This window comes from Chiloscyllium punctatum, chromosome 18, assembly GCF_047496795.1.
Source record: "Chiloscyllium punctatum isolate Juve2018m chromosome 18, sChiPun1.3, whole genome shotgun sequence".
NCBI lineage: Eukaryota > Metazoa > Chordata > Chondrichthyes > Orectolobiformes > Hemiscylliidae > Chiloscyllium > Chiloscyllium punctatum.
This window is the reverse complement of record NC_092756.1, coordinates 73,770,655-73,780,104: the sequence shown is the minus strand read 5'-3', so window position 1 is coordinate 73,780,104 and position 9,450 is coordinate 73,770,655. Positions and strand designations below refer to the sequence as shown.

The following is a 9,450-nucleotide window of genomic DNA, read 5'->3' as shown; positions in this document are numbered from 1 at the left end:
TGGGCACAGCCTGAGAATTAGAGGGTGGTCAATTTAGAACGGAAATGAGGAGACATTTCTTCAGGCAGAGAGTGGTGGGCCTGTGGAATTCATTGCCGTGGAGCGCAGCAGAGGCCAGGACGTTAATTGTCTTCAGGGCAGAGATTGATAAATTCTTGATCACGCAAGGAATTAAGGGTGACGATGAGAGTGCCACAAAGTGGCGTTGATATGCCCATCATTCACGATTGAATGGCCAGGTGGACCCGATGGGCTGAATGGCCTTACTTCCATTCCTATGTCTTAGGCTCATCATTGTAAGGTTTTCTTTTCTGGTTTCCCACCGCTGAGAAGTCCTGGAAAGGCATAAGCTTAGAGCCCTTGTAAATTAGGGCCTTCAGATCCTTCCCCTGGATTAGACTACCTACAGTGTGGAAACAGGTAACACTATGGGCAATTTAACATGGCCAATTCACCTTTGTACTGTGGGAGGAACCCAGAGCAATGTGCAAACTCCACACAAGCTGGAACTGAACCTGGGACCCTGGTATTGTGAGGCTGTAGTGCAACCACTGAGCCACCTGATTCTGGGAGCTGCCACAATTCTCTCCTTAGTTCTGTAGTTCATGCAGTTTTTGAGCCAAGTAAAATGTATATCTGCAAATACAAATTCACCCCACAAACTTATATGTGCTTGTGCTTGTGTGTGTGTGCGTGCGTGTGTGCCTGTATGTGCGCGTGCGTGTGTGTGCGTGTGTGTGCACATGCATCTGTGTGTGCGCGTGTGTGTATGCGTGTGCGTGTGTGTGTGTGCGTGTGTGTGCGCGCGTGTGTGTGTGTGTGTGTGTGTGTGTGTGTGTGTGTGTGTGTGTGTGTATGGGGTGGGGTGGTGGGGCTGTTCTGAGTGTCAACAGACAGGAGTGTTCCGTCCCAGTCAGAGAACACTTCAGCAATTCGGGACATTCGACCTCGGACCTTCCTCCAAGGGGGACTTCGGGACAGGCAACAATGAAAAGTGGCCGAGCAGAGGCTGATCACCAAGTTTGGTAACAATGGAGATGGCCTCAACTGGGACATTACAAGTGACCCCATTCAACTACACACACACACACACACATACACACACAGACACACACACACATACACACACACACACAGATACACACACACACACACGTACACACACATACACACACACACACACACACACACACACACATAAACACACATACACACACACATACACATCCGCACACACATATACACACACACATATACACACACATGAACAACCACACACATATACAAACACACATACACACACACTTATACACACACACGCACACACACACATACACACACACATACACATACACACCCACAGACACACATATAAGTTTGTATGATGAACTTGTACTTACAGAATTACATTTTACTTTGCTCAAAAACTGTATGAATCCATGTAAGATGCTGTCAATCTGTTTTTTAGATTAGAATCAGTCTGACCATTGTGGCACAGACAGCCTCACACAGGGAAGCTCACACCTTCAATGCATCATCTGGGCCCACACGAATCCAATTGTTAAAGTTCACTTGAGAATGTAACTTTTGATAAAAGTTCTGCAATTTACATATGAAAGAACGAAAACCAACCTGGCTATTCTAAAAGATGAGACTTAACAAACAATCCAGATACAATTTCTCAAGATACAATTTCAGTTGCATCACACTGTAAACATTTGCTATAAATTCGGTGTCCTGCAATCTTATTCTCCACAACCACCTGATGAAGGAGCAGTGCTCCGAAACCTAGTGCTTCCACATGTTCGACTCTAACCTGGTGTTGTGTGATTTTTAAATCTGTCATTCACCCATCTCCTGACGGTTGAGCATACATCTCAAGGTCAGGACAGCGGCCCTCCGCAGGGATACAAATCGACTCCTTCTTTGGTCGCTCCACGATGGATCTCTCTGATGACTGTTCCCGTTCGTTGGTTGGCTCATTGGGATCATTGCTGACATCTTGGAAGAATTCCTGGAGTCTCATTGGTCTGATGAATTCCTCACAACTTTACTCAAGTATTCTTGTTGGTGATAGGGACAAAGGGAGACTAAATTTGATTTGCATTTCAACTTGAATTTGTTAAAAAAGTATTGAAACAGTTTGTAACATCATTTGGAAATGCATACAAAGGTTCTAAATCAGTTGTGTACAGTCTATGCAGAGAGAAAAGAACCAACAAACCATTGGAAAATTGACATTTCTCAAACCTTCTGTATCGTTGTGGAAAGAAAGGCATTTTGTACTTGGGCAGGAAACGATCTCTGTTCAGTGTCAGGCACCAAGAGGGTCTGAGAACTGAAAGGACAATGTGATCATTTGTCAGAAAGACCTGAGACTGTGTTGTTTCCCTTTTACACCTTGGCAGCAGCTGCCTGAACCTTTAGTGCGTCCCTCAGTGTGTTGTCACAGATCTGGGAGTGTGCTTGGCTGACACACTCATTTGAGGTCAACTGTTCCCAGTCGTCTGCCAATATAATGCCCTCATGGCCTAATGGCTATGGCACTGGCCTCTGAAATCTGGGATTTCAGGGATTTCATTTTTAAGCCTGGTCTTTGCAGTGGCTGATTTTCATCCCATGTCAACTTCATCTCAATCCAAATTGACTGGATTTTTTAACTACTCTGTTAAAAATAATTGTGCCTGTGTTGAGATTATGGCAAATTTTGTTTAGTAGAAACTTATACAAGATAATTCTGGGATTTGGGAGATCTTGGGGTGAATTGTCTGAAAGAGACAGCACAGCCTCAATGGGCAGAATGCCTGCAAAGATCCTGTTGAATTGTCCTCAATGCAGCTTTTTGCAACATCTCCACTTCCTCCTTCCCCAGTAACTGCAAATATCTTCAAGGTGCTGCACAAAATAACATTGAGCCCTTTGCTATTTTCCTGTCTGCTCCATTTTCCTCAGACTTGAGTTGTGCAAAGTTGGAGTTTGGTTGATATCTCATCTGTCCGTTTGGGGAGAAATGGGAGGCGGGATCTATTTATCAAGCAACCAACAATGTGGCATGAGATGGAAGGGTTAAGAACCAATCAGTGAGAGTACAACACACAGAAACACACACGATGAGAGGTCAGGGTGCAGTATTTAAAGGCTGCCATTGCAACTCCTTGTGGGGCCCCAGTGGCCTAATGGATAAGGCACTGGCCTCCTACGCCAGGGATTGTGGGTTCAAGTTCCATCTGGGGTGTTTCTGTGGCTAATCCTTTATTTTTATTCAATTTTGGACCAATCCCCATCTCTGCATTCAGTTGATGGTCAATGGTATCCAACATGATCTTGCACAAGATTTTCGAGGTTCTGCAGGATTGAATGTTGAAGGTGGTCATCAAGTGGCTGCTGTTTCTGGATGGGGACGAGATTCCTGAGAGTGCGGTTAGAGAGGTTGCTTTTGGAAGCCAGCTCTCATCACACTCTCATCAACAAACCAACCCTTCAACACTGATCCCTCCAGAACATCGGATATTACTGACAGAGAATACCCTTGCCAACATTTATAGGTGCACCATCGACAGCATTCTGTCTGGATGTATCACTACCTGGTTTGGCAACTGTACCATTCAAGATCGGAGACGGTTACAGAGAGTGGTGAACTCGGCCCAGACAATCACAAAGGCCAACCTCCCATCTATAGAATCCATCTACCAGGCCCACTGTCAAGGAAAGGTCTCCAGTATTCTCAAAGTTCCATCCCACCCTGGCAATGTTTTTCTACAACCTCTACCATCGGGGAGAAAGTACAGAAGCCTGACCACACGCACCAACCGGTTTTGAAACAGTTTCTACCCTACTGTTGTTAGAATACTGAACGGTCTCACAGACTCTCAATATTCGCCTGTACCTGTGTTATTGTTCCTGCTGCTGTTTCCCTATTATTTACTTATCTATGTTACTGAACTCTGTGAGCTGCCTGTATTGCTCACAAGACAAAACTTTTCACTGTGTCTATCATTACTTGCAAACCAAATATTTTCAATGAATCTTCCACCTTTCGGATTACTGTTATCTTGGTCCAACTCATTGAATTTAAATATAAATTATTGAGTGTGGAATAACTTTATTTCACCTGCATGTTTTCCTGTTAAATACCAACAGGACAATATAGAAGTCAAGCAAGCTCAATGTTTGTACAGCCAACATTGAAGGAATGGTCCCAGAAAGACAAGAAGAAATGGGTCAATGCTAATTCCTGCATCAGTGAGGAAACGAACAACAGATGAGGCGACTGTGGTGAACCAGACATTTAACTGTTTAATTTCAGATCAATGAATCTTCGAATGTGACTGTATATACTGAAGCCCATCATGTCAATGCTGTCTCTTTGGGAGAGCTGAGAAATTAATTCCACTCCCTTTCGCTCCAGTTTATCAAACGTTTGTTGCCACATGTATCAAACTGACTTGGAAATGTTTTAATTCCATGATCTCAAAGCAGCCATGCAGAATTTTAAAGACATTAGGTCAGAGATTAACTTAATTTGAATGGAGATAATGCAGTGAGAGGGTTTTAATTGGAGAGAATGTTTAAATTGAAAGTATCCCCAGAAGGGATGTAAACCACAGGCAGTAGCTTAGAAGATCAGAGATGGAGCTGTTAGGTCACTGGGACAACACGTGCTTCTGGGGCCATGTCAGGAGAATTGATCCCCTCAACCTTGGTTGTGTTCATGTCAGAACAATGCTGCACTCTCCCAACATTTATGTTCACCAACATTTCACGAGTTCCATCCCACCATCAAACTCACCACGGACTCCTGTTTAGTATCTGTCTCATTCTTGGACACATGCATCTCCATCAAGGATGGACACCACAGCACCTCACTCAACCACAAACCCACCCTCAACATATTAAAACAGACGTCCCCTCTGTACAAGCCGTACACTTACACAGGATCTGTTCAGGTGAGGGGGGAATGTGAGGGACACTTGAAAGTACACAAGGATGCCCTGATAAGAATGTGATACGATGCTTAACTCATCAATCGCCAGTTCTGACATGCCTCAGGGAGAAACTGCAATGACCTCCTCAGGAGACAGACACGGGCTGCAACCAACAGGGTACCCTTCATTGTCCAGTACTTACCAGGAGCTGAGAAACTACGTCACATTCTCCACAGCCTGCAACACATTATCGATGAGGATGAGCACCTCGCCAAGACCTTCCCCACCCCTCCACTTCTCACCTTTAAACAGCCACCAAACCTTAAACAGACCATTGTTCACAGCAAACTGCCCGGCCTTCAGGACAACACCAAACAACCCTGTCACAGCAGACACTGTAAAACGTGTCAGAGTGTCGCCATGGATACCGCCATTACACATGGGGACATCTCCCACCATGTACACGGCAGGTACTCATGTGACTCGGCCAATGTTTTCTATCTCATACGCTGCAGGGAAGGATGCCCAATGCATGGTCCATTGGTGAGACCGAGCAGAGGCTACGGCAACAGATGAATGGGCACCGCGTAACAATCACCAAACAGAGGTGTTCCCTCCCAGTCGGAGATCACTTCAACGATCAGGGACTTTCAACCTTGATCCTTCAGGTAACCATCCTCCAAGGTGGACTTTGGGACAGGCAGCAACGAAGAGTGGCCGAGCAGAGGCTGATAACCACGTTTGGTACCCATGGGGATGGCCTCAACTGGGACCTTGGGTTCATGTCACACTACAGCTGACCCCACTGCACGAAACACACACACACACACACACACATACACACACATCCTGTCACACAATACACATACACACTCCCACACTCACACCCACACACACACCTTCTCACAAATATATACCCCATTACACTCAAACACATACACATACACACACTCTCACAGACACTCACACCATCGCCCCCTCCCACACACATCCAAATGCACACACTCACTCGGTCTCCCGTGCACGCACACACATATACATTTGTGGGGTGAATTTGTACGTTCAGAATTATGTTTTGTTTCGCTCAAAAACTGCATAAAACCATGTCAGATTCTGTAAATGCCACTTTAGAAATAGAATCAGTCTGACCGAACATTGGGACACAGACAGATTTTAACCTCACATCTTCAATGCATCATCTGAGCTGAGATGGCACCGATTGTTAAAACTCTCTTGAGAATGTAACTTTAACAAAGGTCTGGGATGTACGTAACAAGGAACTGAAACTAACATGATCATTCTAAAAGATGAAAGACTTCAGCTCAATTTGTTTATTGTTACATGCCATGACACTGCTATCCTGTTGCTAAAACTTCAGTGATTTACGATACTGCTCCACAACAACCTGATGAAGAAGCAGCTCTTCGAAAGCTAGTGTTTCCCAATAAACCTGTTGGACTATAACCTGGTGCTGTGTGATTTGTAACGTTGTCCGCCCCAGTCTAACACTGGCTCCTCCAAACCATAACCTTTATGTCAATGACTGGTGCGTTTTGGATGATAATATAAAACATAACAATAGAAACCATCCAAAGTTGGGGCTTGATGTTTTCAAGTCATTACACTATGACTTTTCCCCTGGCGGTTTATTCCATTGTGGGATTGTTTTGATTCATTTCCAGGGTGTGAACATTGCTGGCTCGATCAACATTTATTGCCTCTCCCTAGTTTCCCCTGAAAGGTGATGGAGAGCTATCTTTTTGAACCACTGCAATCCATGTGCTGCCTGTATCTCCTTTCAAACTGATTGAAGATTTAACAGGAGGGAGTCGGGCATTTTGGATTTGTTCAATACATTCGCATCACTTGTATGACCCTTTGATATTTTACTTATACATTCTGTGTCTGATTCCTCCTCTCTCATTACACCTGATGAAGGGGCAATGCAGGGTGAGAGGATAGGGGTTGGGCCTGGATGGGATGCTCTTCAGAGGGTCAGTGGGCACATGATGGACTGAATGGCCTCCTCCCACCCCACTCTAGGGCTTCTCTGAACAAGTTTGGAGCAGATGGTCAGAGCTCCACTGCAAGGCACAGTCAAGGCTTCGAAGGTCTGGCAGTTTTTTTACCCTCCTGTCCCTGATCTTCCAGACAGTTCTGTAGCTTTGGCCAATATGGTCATGAGCTGCGTTCACATCATCCAATGGGGTCGCACCAATACCCTTCACTGTTGTCATGCCAGGAGCTATAAAGTGGATTGTCTCAGGCTGACACTTCTCCAATATACAACCCTCATTCTGGTTGGAACTGGTTCTTCTTGAATCTTTGTCACTCTTTGATTTTAGCTGCACTGTTTTCTGGAGCTTACAGCTGCTGTTAATTTAGTTTGGCCAATTTTCTGTCAGGTCAAATTTCTCCATCTGAGGATCAATTGAGAATGCCTGATTTTGTTGCCATGGTCACGTGACCACACCGGATTAAGATCAGCTGCACATGAAAATTTCAACAAAATCAATACCCCCAATAAGACTGGAGCCCACAATCTCTGGTTTAGGAAGTTAGTGCCTTACCCATGAGGTCACTGGGGCTCCAACAGATAGAGCTACCAATCTATGGACAAAGCAGCTTCTGTTTTGGTTGTGTTGGTGTCAGTCTAAGCTATATTCTGTCAACATTACCAGCTGAACCCCAGATTACCTGCATGTTTGGTATTTATGATAAGGTCCAATATGTCAATGGAAATGATTGAAATCTGGGTGTTCAAGGTTGGAACTGATGGCGCTGTGGCTATGCATTTGGGTCCTTACCTTTCTTAGTCAAGGTATTGAATACAATTACAAGGAGGCTATGATGGAGATGTGAGGTAGTTAGGCAATCATTGGAGAACTTGGAGCGCCACATCCACAGACTGGACAAACATTTGTGGGAAGGCAACTGCTGAGGCTGACTCACAGAGTTTACAGAGGGAGATGGATGGGTTAAGGGAGTAGCCAAAAACTCAGCAAATGAAAGACAATGTGGGAATGTGTGAGGTCATACACTTTGGTAGGAAGAACAAAGCAGCTGGATATTATTTCAATGGAGAAAGACAGCAGAAAGTTCCAGCACAGAGAGATATGAAATGTGTTTTTGCGGTCTCGCTGTTGATCCTTTGCTGGGACCAACCTTCATGGTAATATCGGTGAGATGTTCTTGGTTTCTCTTTAGATCTTGAGTCTGGTTAAGCCGATTGTGATTTGCAGGCCGTGGTGAGACTGCGGTCAAGATCACCGTCAGTTTCTTGGATGAAGTCTTCACGACTTGTAACGCTGACAGTCACCACTGGAGAGTGTCTCTGCCATTATCTGCAGTTGGCCCTGCAAATCAACGGTTTCATCAGCAAACCTCAAGAGACAACATCCAAAACCTTTGTGCTCTTGAAGGCAAATCCCTTCTCATTAAGACAAGAAACAAAATATCTTTAATGTGATGATGTTGATTTGAACATTCGGGAAGATCAGGGAAAAGTAGCATAGGGACACACACCTGGATGGCAGTCCCTTCACGAAGCCTTGACTGGGCCTTTGACCATCTGCTCCAAACTTGTTCAGAGAAGCCCGAGAGTGGGGTGGGAGGAGGCTATTCAGACCATCATATCCACACTGACCCTCTGAAGAGCATCCCAGCCAGGCCTAACCCCTATCCTCTCACCCTGCATTCCCCAAAGCCAATCCACCGAACCTGCACATCTTTGGGCTGTGAGAGGAAACCAAAGCACCCGGAGTACCCCATGGAGAGAATGTGCAAACTCGACACAAACAGACACCCAAGGGAGGAATCAAAGCCAGGTCCCTGACACTGTGAGGAGGAAAAAGCTGCATTGAGGACAAATCAACACAATCTTAGCGGGCATTCAGCCCATTGTGGCTGTGCTGTCGCTTTCAGACAATTCACCCCAAGATCTCCCAAATCCAGGAATTATCTTGTATAAGTTTCTACTAAACAGCATTTGCCGTTATCTCAACACAGGCACAATGATTTTTAACAGAGTAGTTAAAAAATCCAGTCAATTTGGATTGAGGTGAAGTTGACATGGGATGAAAATCAGCCACTGCAAAGACCAGGCTTAAAAATGAAATCCCTGAAATCCCAGATTTCAGAGGCCAGTGCCATAGCCATTAGGCTACGAGGGCACTATATTGGCAGACCTTTGGAAACAGTTGACCTCAAATGAGTGCGACAGCCAAGCACACTCCCAGATCTGTGACAACACACTGAGGGACACACTAAAGTTTTGGGCAGCTGCTGCCAAGGTGTAACAGGGAAACAACACAGTTTCAGGTCTTTCTGACAAATGATCACATCGTCCTTTCAGTTCTCAGACCCTCTTGGTGCCTGACAATGAACAGAGATCGTTTCCTGCCCAAGTACAAAATGCCTTTCTTTCCACAACGATACAGAAGGTTTGAGAAATGTCAATATTCCAATGGTTTGTTGGTTCTTTTCTCTCTGCATTGACTGTACACAATTGATTTAGAACCTTTGT

General features: G+C 45.0%; 1 non-coding gene across 1 annotated transcript; it reads left to right on the top strand.

The window, feature by feature from the left end:
- The first annotated feature begins 3,162 nt into the window (after positions 1–3,162).
- On the top strand, positions 3,163–3,235 carry trnar-ccu (transfer RNA arginine (anticodon CCU)). The gene has a single exon. It is a non-coding gene; the product is annotated as a tRNA-Arg (tRNA).
- Positions 3,236–9,450: the final 6,215 nt, after the last annotated feature.